The 12,718-nt window shown below is 44.4% G+C and overlaps 1 non-coding gene across 1 annotated transcript; it reads left to right on the top strand.

Moving 5' to 3' along the window:
- The first annotated feature begins 12,250 nt into the window (after nucleotides 1–12,250).
- On the top strand, nucleotides 12,251–12,322 carry TRNAW-CCA (transfer RNA tryptophan (anticodon CCA)). Its single transcript has one exon. It is a non-coding gene; the product is annotated as a tRNA-Trp (tRNA).
- Nucleotides 12,323–12,718: the final 396 nt, after the last annotated feature.

Here is a 12,718-nt window from a genome sequence, read left to right as displayed (position 1 = left end):
AGGAGCTACCCCAGGTCTGAGGTCAGGGGCAGCGGCCTAGAGTGCCAGGCTGCAACGGTGCAGAAACGGGCGAGAGGAGCTACCCTGCGTCCGAGGTTAGGGGCGGCAGCCGAGAGGTGCTACCCTGCGTCCGAGGTCAGGGGCGGCCAGGAGGAGTCACCCCACGTTCGAGGTGAGGGGCGGCCGGGAGAAGCCACCTCGCGCCGGAGGCCAAGGGCGGCAGCTGGGATGAGACACCTCGTGCCCGAGGCCAGGGGTGGTGACCCTGAGGAGCCACCCCAAGCCCGAGGCCAGGGGCAGCAGCCAGGAGGAGCTTCCCGAGGAGGGGTGGCTGCGCCGGTGCAGGAGGGCCTAGAGGAGCTACCCCACGTTGAAGGTCAGGAACGGTGGCAGTAAGGACATACCCCTCGTCCAAGGTAAGGAGCAGTGGCTGTGCTTTGCTGGAGCAGCCGTGAAGAGATATCCCACGCCCAAGGTAAGAGAAACCCAAGATCAATGGTAGATGTTGCAAGAGGGCATCAGAGGGCAGACACACTAAAACCATACTCACAGAAAACTAGTCAATCTAATCACACTAGGACCGCAGCCTTGTCTAACTCAATGAAACCAAGCCATGCCTGCGGGGCAACCCAAGACGGGCGGGTCATGGTGGAGAGGTCTGACAGAGTGTGGTCCACTGGAGAAGGGAATGGCGAGCCACTTCAGTATTCTTGCCTTGAGAACCCCATGAACAGTATGAAAAGGCAAAATGATAGGATACCAAAAGAGGAACTCCCCAGGTCGGTAGGTGCCCAATATGCTACTGGAGATCAGTGGAGAAATAACTCCAGAAAGAATGAAGGGATGGAGCCAAAGCAAAAACAATACCCAGTTGTGAATGTGACTGGTGATAGAAGCAAGGTCCGATGCTGTAAAGAGCAATATTTCATAGGAACCTGGAATCTCAGGTCCATGAATAAAGGCAAATTGGAAGTGGTCAAACAAGAGATGGCAAGGATGAATGTCGACATTGTAGGAATCAGCGAACTAAAATGGATGAAATGGGTGAATTTAACTCAGATGACCATTATATCTACTACTGTGGGCAGGAATCCCTCAGAAGAAATGGAGTAGCCATCATGGTCAACAAAAGAGTCCGAAATGCAGTACTTGGATGCAATCTCAAAAATGACAGAATGATCTCTGTTCGTCTCCAAGGCAAACCATTCAATATCACAGTTATCCAAGTCTGTGCCCCAACCAGTAACGCTGAAGAAGCTGAAGTTGGACAGTTCTATGAAGACCTACAAGACCTTTTAGAACTAACACCCAAAACAGATGTCCTTTTCATTATAGGGGACTGGAATGCAAAAGTAGGAAGTCAAGAAACACCTGGAGTAACAGGCAAATGTGGCCTTGGAATGCGGAATGAAGCAGGGCAAAGACTAATCGAGTTTTGCCAAGACAATGCACTGGTCATAGCAAACACCCTCTTCCAACAACACAAGAGAAGACTCTACACGTGGACATCACCAGATGGTCAACACCGAAATCAGATTGATTATATTCTTTGCAGCCAAAGATGGAGAAGCTCTATACAGTCAACAAAAACAAGACCAGGAGCTGACTGTGGCTCAGATCATGAACTCCTTATTGCCAAATTCAGAATTAAATTGAAGAAAGTAGGGAAAACCGCTAGACCATTCAGCTAAATCAAATCCCTTATGATTACACAGTGGAAGTGAGAAATAGATTTAAGGGCCTACATCTGATAGATAGTGTGCCTGATGAACTATGGAATGAGGTTCGTGACATTGTACAGGAGACAGGGATCAAGACCATCCCCATGGAAAAGAAATGCAAAAAAGCAAAATGGCTGTCTTGGGAGGCCTTACAAATAGCTGTGAAAAGAAGAGAGGGGAAAAGCCAAGGAGAAAAGAAAAGATATAAGCATCTGAATGCAGAGTTCCAAAGAATAGCAAGAAGAGATAGAAAGCCTTCTTCAGCGATCGATGCAAGGAAATAGAGGAAAACAACAGAATGGGAAAGACTAGAGATCTCTTCAAGAAAATTAGAGATACCAAGGGAACAGTTCATGCAAAGATGGGCTCGATAAAGGACAGAAATTGTATGGACCTAACAGAAGCAGAAGATATTAAGAACAGGTGGCAAGAATACACAGAAGAACTATACAAAAAAGATCTTCACGACCCAGATGATATTGTGATCACTAATCTACAGCCAGACATCTTGGAAAGTGAAGTCAGGTGGGCCTTGGAAAGCATCACTACGAACAAAGCTAGTGGAGGTGATGGAATTCCAGTTGAGCTGTTTCAAATCCTGAAAGATGATGCTGTGAAAGTGCTGCACTCAATATGCCAGCAAATTTGGAAAACTCAGCAGTGGCCACAGGACTGGAAAAGGTCAGTTTTCATTCCAATTCCAAAGAAAGGCAATGCCAAACTACTGTACAATTGCACTCATCTCACACGCTAGTAAAGTAATGCTCAAAATTCTCCAAGCCAGGCTTCAGCAGTATGTGAACCGTGAACTCCCTCATGTTCAAGCTGGTTTTAGAAAAGGCAGAGGAACCAGAGATCAAATTGCCAACATCAGCTGGATCATGGAAAAAGCAAGAGAGTTCCAGAAAAACATCTATTTCTGCTTTATTGACTATGCCAAAGCCTTTGACTGTGTGGATCACAATCAACTGTGGAAAATTCTGAAAGAGATGGGAATACCAGACCACCTAACCTGCCTCTTGAGAAATCTGTGTGCAGGTCAGGAAGCAACAGTTAGAACTGGACATGGAACGACAGACTGGTTCCAAATAGGAAAAGGAGTGCATCAAGGCTGTATATTGTCACCCTGCTTATTTAACTTCTATGCAGAGTACATCATGAGAAACACTGGACTGGAAGAAACACAAGCTGGAATCAAGATTGCCAGGAGAAATATCAATAACCTCAGATATGCAGATGACACCACCCTTATGGCAGAAAGTGAAGAGGAGCTAAAAAGCCTCTTGATGAAAGTGAAAGAAGAGAGCAAAAAGTTGGCTTAAAGCTCAACATTCAGAAAACGAAGATCATGGCTTCCGGTCCCATCACTTCATGGCAAATAGATGGGGAAACAGTGGAAACAGTGTCAGACTTCATTTTGGGGGGCTCCAAAATCACTGCAGATGGTGACTGCAGCCATGAAATTAAAAGACGCTTACTCCTTGGAAGAAAAGTTATGACCAACCTAGACAGCATATTCAAAAGCAGAGACATTACTTTGCCGACTAAGGTTCGTCTAGTCAAGGCTATGGTTTTTCCTGTGGTCATGTATGGATGTGAGAGTTGGACTGTGAAGAAGGCAGAGCGCCGAAGAATTGATGCTTTTGAAGTGTGGTGTTGGAGAAGACTCTTGAAAGTCCCTTGGACTGCAAGGAGCTCCAACCAGTCCATTCTGAAGGAGATCAGCCCTGGGATTTCTTTGGAAGGAATGATGCTAAAGCTGAAACTCCAGTACTTTGGCCACCTGATGCGAAGAGTTGACTCATTGGAAAAGACTCTGATGCTGGGAGGGATTGGGGGCAGGAGGAGATGGGGACGACCGAGGATGAGATGGCTGGATGTCATCACGGACTTGATGGACGTGAGTCTGAGTGAACTCCGGGAGATGGTGTGAACAGGGAGGCCTTGCATGCTGCGATTCATGGGGTCGCAGAGTCGGACAGGACTGAGCGACTGAACTGAACTGAACTGCACATATTTAGTGGGTACTATTTGCTAAGTTTAGATAAATGTAGATGGCATGATATCATCACCACAATCAAGGCACTGAAGTGAAGTTACAGTCACTCAGTTGTGTCCGATTCTTTGCGACCCCATGGACTAGTCCATGGAATTCTCCAGGCCAGAATACTGGAGTGGGTAGCCTTTCCCTTCTCCAGGGGATCTTCCCAACCCAGGGACCAAACCAGATCTCCCACATTGCAGGCAGATTCCTTACCAGCTGAGCCACAGGGGAAGCCTAACTAGACGTAACCATATCTATGAAGCCCAAAGGACCCAAATAGGATGAAAAAAGTAATATTTTATGACATGTAAAAACTATTTGAAATTCCGACTTCAGCCTCCACAAATAAAGGTTTATTGGAACACAGCCATGCACATTGATTTACATATTGCCTGTGGCTATCCCCTCACTGTAATTCCTGTAGCATTAAGGAATAGCAGCAGAGACCAGATGGCTCTCAAAACCTAACATATTTACTCTTTGGCCCTTGACGAAAGCATCTGCCAGCTGCTGGTTTACTGCAAATGTTCCAAAACTTCAGTTTCAATAAGAATTATTGGGATGGGAAGAGGGCATGGAGGGAAGAGGATTAAAAGTTGGTTCTATGGCTTGTTCAGCCAACCAAGGACAGTACTCAGGAAACTTTTCATTTATAAAAATTCCCACTCATTTCTAATGTAGATAATTAAGAGGCACCCACTTAAAGAGATGTGACTCTGGTACTGTGATTTTCAAATTTGGTTATATATTCAAATCAATTAAAGAATTATTTTAAATCCTGGGAACCAGATTCCCCACTCTCCCACCCCCTGGAAAAATCTCTTGGAATGGGACCCCAGCAGTAAAATTCCTGAAGTCTCCCAGGTTATTCCCATATGCAGCCAAGGCTCCAAACCCATGATGTAATGCAGCTAGTGCTGTAATGCAGTTAGGGGACTGTAGATATGTAAACGAATGGCATGACTGTGTTCCAGTAAATCTTTATTTACAGAAACAGGAGAAGTGATTTTTTTTAATGGGGTCATGGGGATTAGGATGAACAGAAATCGGTCACAGGGACCATAACAAAGGACCTGTGGGCATAAAATGCAGACAGAAGATATAATCCCTGAATTCAGTCATCATCACGTGGTGGTGGTTGTTCTTGTTTAGTCCCTAAGTCATGTTCGACTCTTCTGTGACCCCATGGACTGTAGCCTACCTGGCCTCTCTGTCCATGGGATTTCCCAGGCAAGAATACTGGAGTGGGTTGCCATTTCCTCCTCCAGATTATCTTCCTGACCCACAATTAGCAGCATATGTATGAACACACGAACATGTACAGAAACACAAAAATTACATAAAGGGATGGAACCCGAGTCACCTGCATTGGCAGGTGGATTCTTTACCACTGAGCTGCAAAAGGAACCCCCATCATTATGTACACCTTGTATATTATATATACAACTTCTATTTTTAAAATGAAAATTAAAAAACCCACCATCCCTTTGATAAAAAGTTATTGTAACTTTTGATTAAAAAGTTATTGCAACATTGCCCCACGTGTTAGGAACCACAAAACTTTGCTTGGGTTGAGCACCAAGTGGATAGAAATGTGAAAAGAGAAAAGAATTAGCTGAAACCAGATGCAAACAAATCTCGAAAATTACATTCAGTCTGGATTTTACAGAAAGGGGGACTGGGAATCGAGGTGCGGTTTGAATAGAGAAGTGACAAGATCAGAACTGCATGTGAGAGAGAGCTCCCTGGAGGTCACCATGGAGACTGGACAGGAGGGGAGGAACTGAGAGAAGCGCAGCTCTTTAAAGATGGAGGGAATCCATGTCAGAGGTCAGATCTGAGCCCACACAGAAAGGAGGGAGTAGATTTCAGAGCTTCCCAGAAGGTAGCAAACAGAAGCTACACCACCTAACTGGTTCCTGTGGTTGAGTCAGAGGAAGAAGTTGGGGGAAGCGTCAACTGATGCAGAATTTCTGGAGAGCAGTTTGCAATGTGTCTCAGAATTGAAGATGTGGGTCACTTTTGACTCAACAAATCCATTTTAGAAACTTGACTTCAAGAGGTCATTACACCACATGGAACTGTTTCCTCAGGAAATTCTCAGTTCAGTGTCCTTTAAATAAGCAATTACCCTCCAATTAAAAATAAATTTTAAAAAAAGAAAATGGGGGGGGGGGGGAGGAAAACCGTACATGTTAACCTGAACAAATAGACTGCCAGTTATTTCAACGGCAAAAATGTGTTTATTCAGAATTAGAGAATTACAGTTTCGGGTCTATGACCACAGGGACCCATGTTCCCAAAGTGCAGGAGAAGACCACTTTTATAGAGGGGACTAGGAAGCTGGACAGAGAAGGAAATGGCAACCCACTCCAGTAGTCCTGCCTGGAAAATCCCATGGACAGGGGAGCCTGGTGGGCTGCAGTCCATGGGGTCGCTAAGAGTCAGACACGACTGAGCGACTTCCCTTTCACTTTTCACGCATTGAAGAAGGAAATGGCAACCCACTCCAGTGTTCTTGACTGGAGAATCCCAGAGACGGAGGAGCCTGGTGGGCTGCCGTCTACGGGGTCACACAGAGTCGGACACGACTGAAGTGACTTAGCAGCAGCAGGAAGCTGGAGGTCTGTAGTAAACAGGCCATGGCTTTTCATTGGTTCAGCTGCTACGGAGAAGAAGGGTCTTCCTTCTTCCTGTCATGCTGAGCTATCCTCTCAGGGTGTGGGAGCGCCCACTTCTGGTCTCTCCCAACTCCAGTTAATTGAGGTTTCTGTTTGCACTCACACACAATTAGAAGCACATATATGCACACACGAACATGTACACAAACACAAAAATCACATAAAGGTAGATCTTGGGAATAATAAAGACAATTATGTACATGACCAAATGGAAAACTCTTCAGTTATTTAAATCATGCATAGATTTATGTATTTATATAATATCTAATATGTTATACACATTATATATACTAACATAGAAAGAATTATATATGCATATATTTGAATATGCATGTTTATACATTTATATTGTGTATAGTATATTATACATGTAATATATCATGATAATCTATTGTTCAGAATGCATTTTTTATGTGCATGTGCATAATTTAAATGATTGAGTAGTTTTCCATTTTGTCATTCACATGATTCTACATATAACTCACGTTCATACATTTTATTTAGATATCTATAGATGTGTGAGGGCATTCCCAGGTGGTGCTAGTGGTAAAAGAATCCTCCTGTCAATGCAGGAGACACAAAAGACAGAGGTTCGACCCCTGGGTCTGGAAGATCCCCTGGAAGAGGAAATGGAAACCCACTCCCGTATACTTTCCCGGAGAATTCCACGGACAGAAGAGCCTGGTGGGCTACAGTCCATGGGTCGCAAAGAGTCGGACACAACTGAAGCTACTGAGTGCACACATCTATGGATACAGATATGAATAGAGACAGAGGTGGAAATGTTAGGGATACACTTTTAAGGAGAAACAGCAGGATACAGAATCAGGAGGAGGTAACCTTTCTATAAAAAATAAATCTGCTTTAAAATATTCATTGCCTCATTTTTCCATGTCTATAAAATCTTACATAAAAAATATATTTTTGCAAGATGGCTAGTTCACAGTATCTAAAAGAGCTAAAATATTTAGCCATTAAAAGGTTTATTATGCATCACATTATTAACTAATATGGCTTACCTGACCTGTGTGGAAGGGCCTCTGACTACAGTGTTTCAGGCTCTGCATAAAGTACAATTTCTCCTTTTCTGGATTTAAGGTAAAGGGAGAGCCCACTTCACAAAACTGAGGCTCAAACAGAGGATATCCAAACCTTTGAATCCCTTGGCCCTCCTTTCTTTTAAAGCCAGAGGTCCCAGACTTCCCTATTGATCCAGTGGTTAGGAATCCACCTGCCAATGCAGGGGACATGGGTTCAATCCCTGGTCCGGGAAGATCCCACATGCCACAGAGTGACTAAGCCCATGTGCCACAACTACTGAGCCCACATTCTAGAGCCCATGAGCTGCAACAAGAGAAGCCATTGCAATGCAAAGCCCACACACGGCAACAGAGAGCAGTCCCTGCTCACTCCAACTAGAGAAAGCCAGGCACAGCAATGAGGACCCAGCACACCCAGAAAAAGCCCTGGCACAGCAACGAGGACCCAGCACACCCAAAAAAAGCCCAGGCACAGCAATGAGGACCCAGCACACCCCAAAAATATTAATAATAAAACGTTTAAAGCCAGAGGTCCCCTTCCTGTTCTCTAGTCCAGACCTAACCCATACGGTGGCCAGTAGACACATGTGGCTATTGAAAGCAAGGACTGTGGCTAATGTAAGCTTAAATGTCCTCCCAGTGTGAAATACCAGATTTTGAATCCTCAGTACCAAATGTTGAAGGGAAAATATCTCAGTTGTTTTTATATTGACTACAAGTTGAAATAATACTTTGGATATATTGGAGTCAATATATTATAAAAATCAATTTTATTTAGTTCTTTTACTTGTTTGTTATGGCTATTAGAAAATTTTAAATTACAAGCATGGTCAATATTACATGTTTACTATATTTAGTATGTTAAGCTATTTTATTGTATTCAATTTATTGTATAGTATATTGTTTTCACTGTAAGACTTCAATTTTGAGCAGATAGGCGGAGGTAGGGAGAGAGAGAGAGAGGAGATATAGATATATTGGTTCTAAAAGATGAAGACTTCAAAACCCCAAATTTTGAAGTCTTAATATAAATCTACAGAAACTAATATTGTAAATATTAATATTTTATGAAATAGTGTAAAACTGATGAACCTGTTTCTGGATGCACTTCTTGTGTTACTTACATTGAACGTGAAATGTGGATGGATTTTAATGTATCTGGTTCAATGGGAGGAGGCAGCTGATCAACAGCTGAAGGTTCTAAGCAGTGGTTCTCAAGCTTGACTGCGATTACAGTCATCTAGGGGGCCTTGTCTCCTGAGAAACCTGCATGCAGGTCAAGAAGCATCAGTCAGAACCCCGTGTGAAACAACTGGCTGGTTCAAGATCGGGAAGGGAGTACGACAGGGCGGTCTGTGTCACCCTGTGGTTTAACCTGTGTGCTGGGCACATCATGAGAAGTGCCGGGCTGGATGAGTTACAAGCTGGAGTCAAGATGGGCCAGAGAAACATCAACAACCTCAGATATGTGGATGATACCACTCTAATGGCAGAAAGCAAAGAGGAACTAAAGAGCCTCTTGATAAGGGTGAAGGAGGAGAGTGAAAGCTCCAGCTTAAGACTAAATATTTAAAAAACTAAGATCATGGCATCCGACCCTGTTACTGCATGGCAAATAGAAGGGGGAAAGGCAGGAGTAGTGACAGATTTCCTCTTCTTGGGCTCCCAAATCACTGTGGACGGTGACTGCAGCCATGAAATAAAACAATTGCTTCTTGGCAGGAAAGTGATGACAAACCTAGGCAGTGTGTTGAAAAGCAGAGACCTTGCCGACAAAGGTCCACATAGCAAAGGCTATGATATTCCCAGTAGTCATGTACAGTTGTGAAAGCTGGACCATAAAGAAGGCAGAATGCCAAAGAATTGATGACTTCAAACTGTAGTGCTGGAGAAGACTCCTGAAAGTCCCTTGGACAACAAGGAGATCAAAGCAGTCAATCTTAAGGGAGATTGGTCCTGAACATTCACTGTAAGGACTGATGCTGAAGCTGAAGCTATTTTGGTCATCTGATGTGAATAAATGACTCTGGAAAAGTCCCTGATGCTGGGAAAGATTGAGGACAGAAGGAAAAGAAAGCATCAGAGGATGAGATGGTTGGATGGCATCACCGACTCAATGGACATGAGTCTGAGCAAGCTCTGGGAGATGGTGAGGGTCAGGGAGGCTTGGCATGCTGCAGTCCATGGGGTCACAAAGAGTTGGACACAACTGAGTGACTCAACGACAACAACAGGGCACCTTTAAAGAACCTCTGTGTCTGGGCATCTCTGATCTAACCTAGAAATCAGAATCTCTGGGCGTTGATACTTTGAAACCATGCCCCAGGGAGGTGAGATTTAAGGCAGTCAAGGTTGGGAACCGCTGGTCTGGGAGAACTTGATGATCAAATTGAGGCAATGGTCTCCACCTGTCAGTCATTGTGTGGCTGCAGGAAGCTCCTGGCAATGGGATTGGCTCCCAGTGGCCAATCACAGAGCTTGGGCAGAAAGAGGAAGTCTTTTATAGGAGGTTTCCTGTGGCCTCAACACTCAGAGGCAGGAAGTAGGTCATGGAGCAGGGGTTAGGCGTAGGAGAGGTGAGTAACAATCGTGCTTCTTGACTTCATGTCTCTCTATCTTCATTCAACTGCTAAGTCTCTACAATAAAAAATTCCTCCTCCTTTTCTTTGACTATTTGGATGTCAAACTGTTGAAGGACTTGAAGTTTCAGGTCAAACTCCTGGTTGTGCAAAGATGGAGCACTCCTGGAGGGGAGCCCCTTCCTGGGGCTGCTTCCATAACTTTAAACAGGTTTTTTTCTCTTGCTGAAGCTCAGCCTCAAGTCACAGGAACATAATGTAAATTGGATTAACTTTCCATGCACCTCAGGAGCACAGCAGAGGTGACTGTTCTTGGCTCAAACCTTAAACCTAACCCTTTCCTTAGTGGGAAGGCTGTATGGGAATCCCAAGCAGTTAGAGGTGGAAGAAACCCAGCTCAAATGAGGGCCCATAACCCAGGTGTTTATGTTCTTACAAATTCTTTTTTTCCCTCCTTCCATATCCAGTCAAAAACTATTGATTTCTCTCAAAAGATATAACCTGGATTCAATTAGTTCTCTGCAACTAGGTGTGAGTGCTAAGTCAATTCAGTCATGTCTGACTCTTTGCGACCCTATGGACTGTAGCCAGGCTCCTCTGTCCATGGATTCTCCAGGCAAGAATACTAGAGTGTGTTGCCATGTCCCCCTCCAGAGGATCTTCCCAACCCAAGGATGGAACCCACATCCCCTGCATTGGCAGTTGGGTTCTTTACCACTAGTGCCACCTGGGAAGCCCCTCTACAACTACATCTAAGAACAAAGAACCATCATGGCAGAGTAATTAACTAAAACATGGACCCTAGAGCTATTGGTTACACTTGGTTCAGAGCCCAGTTCTGACACTTTATGACCATGTACACGTGGATGATCTATCTAACATCTCTGCTAACCCAGTATCAATATCTGGAATAGGGAGGATATAGTACTTGGGAATATCATAGGATTAATGATCCAAGTCTACAGGGTTGATTGCAGTGCCTGGTACTGTCCAGGTGTTCCCTGACCCCACCCTCCCCTGGATGAGTTCAGAATTCTCAGCAGGCAGCAACAAAGACTCTCCTTGACCCAACTCGAGTCAGGATTCTCTGAGTCGCTTTTCACTAGACTTCATCCTTGGGCTCTCTCCCTGGCCTGTTTCATTCTGGTTTGAGCAAGAGAGCCTGGCAGGCTACAGACCGTTGGGTCGCAAAGAGTCATACATGACTGAGCAACTAAGCACAGTACACCGCTGCTCAGTCAGTTGAGCAAAAATCCCCACCTTCAATATCATCAAATTCGTCACCCCTCAGTGATGTCTGATCATCCCAACCTGCCCTCAGCAAGAATACTGTTGAGTCAATCTGGCAAGAATACTCCTAGCCTTGTCATTTCCTCTTAGTAATTGGGTTCCCACAGAACCCCTCCCTACCCTGTAAATCCTGTTCCTTGCTTCTCAATTCCCACTTGTCTTTATTGTAGTTGGAGTTAAGTTCTCTCTCTCTCCCTCACTTCAAAACCCCTGATTCAGTAACCTCTCTCAAAGTCTTCCTTACCAGCTTCAAGCATCATGAAACATTTTAACCAGCTCCTTGGTGTGACTCCCCTCGCTCCCCAAGAAGTAAGAGAAAGTGCTGCTAAAAACACAGCAGTCTGTGAGGTCTCCCCACTGGAAATTTTGCAGCAGCTTGCCACTGCACTTGGAATCAAATTGTAAATCCTCACTAACCTGGAACCCCTTCAGGACAGGATGTCTGATCCTAGGAGTCACAGCCTTTGTCTGTCTGCTCCAGCCAATACACACCTAAACTCTTTGCCTCAGACCTGCCGTATTCATTTCAGCCCTGAAATGATACTAGCTGTTCACACTGCTTAGAATTTCTAACCCCCACCAGTTTCCCTAACCGGCAGCTCCTACTCATCAGGTCCTCAATTGAAATGATACTTCCTCTGAGAAAATTCCATAGTTACATGACCCTTATTCTATTGCTCTGTGTCATCTTGTCTTCAAGCTTTGTCACTTCTTCTGTTTGAATTCATCTGTGAAATGTCTACTGCTCCCCCCTACACTCCATGTGTGTAAACCCCAAGTAGGCAGAGTTCTTACCCATCTTTACAGCTGTCGCTTACGTTCTAAAATTGTTCCTGGGGGGAGGGTCAGATGTATTGGGAATTTGGGATTAGCAGACGTAAGCTACTATATGGCTTCCCTGGTGGCTCAGAGGTTAAAGCGTCTGCCTCCAATGCAGGAGACCCGGGTTCGATCCCTGGGTTGGGAAGATCCCCTGGAGAGGGAAATGGCAATCCACTCCAGTATTCTTGCCCAGAGAATCCCATGGACGGAGAAGCCCTAGTAGGTTACAGTCCACGGGGTCGCAAACAGTCGGACACGACTGAGTGACTTCACCTCACCTTAAGCTACTATATACAGGTTGCATAAACAGCAGAGTCCTACTGCATAGCACAGAGAACTATGTTCAATATCCTATGACAAATATAATGGAAAAGACTACAAAAATGTATATATGTATAACTGAATCACTCTGCTGTACAGCAGAAATTAATACAACATAAATCAACTATACATCAATAAATTTTTTATTTAAAATAAAATAATTCCTGACATCCAAAGGAAACTTTTATTGGCATAGATGAATGCCCCTATCCATTTAATA

The sequence above is a fragment of the Budorcas taxicolor genome, chromosome 18, assembly GCF_023091745.1.
Source record: "Budorcas taxicolor isolate Tak-1 chromosome 18, Takin1.1, whole genome shotgun sequence".
Taxonomy (NCBI): Eukaryota; Metazoa; Chordata; class Mammalia; order Artiodactyla; family Bovidae; genus Budorcas; species Budorcas taxicolor.
The sequence above is the reverse complement of the archived record's forward strand: the minus strand, read 5'-3'. Positions and strand labels throughout refer to the sequence as shown.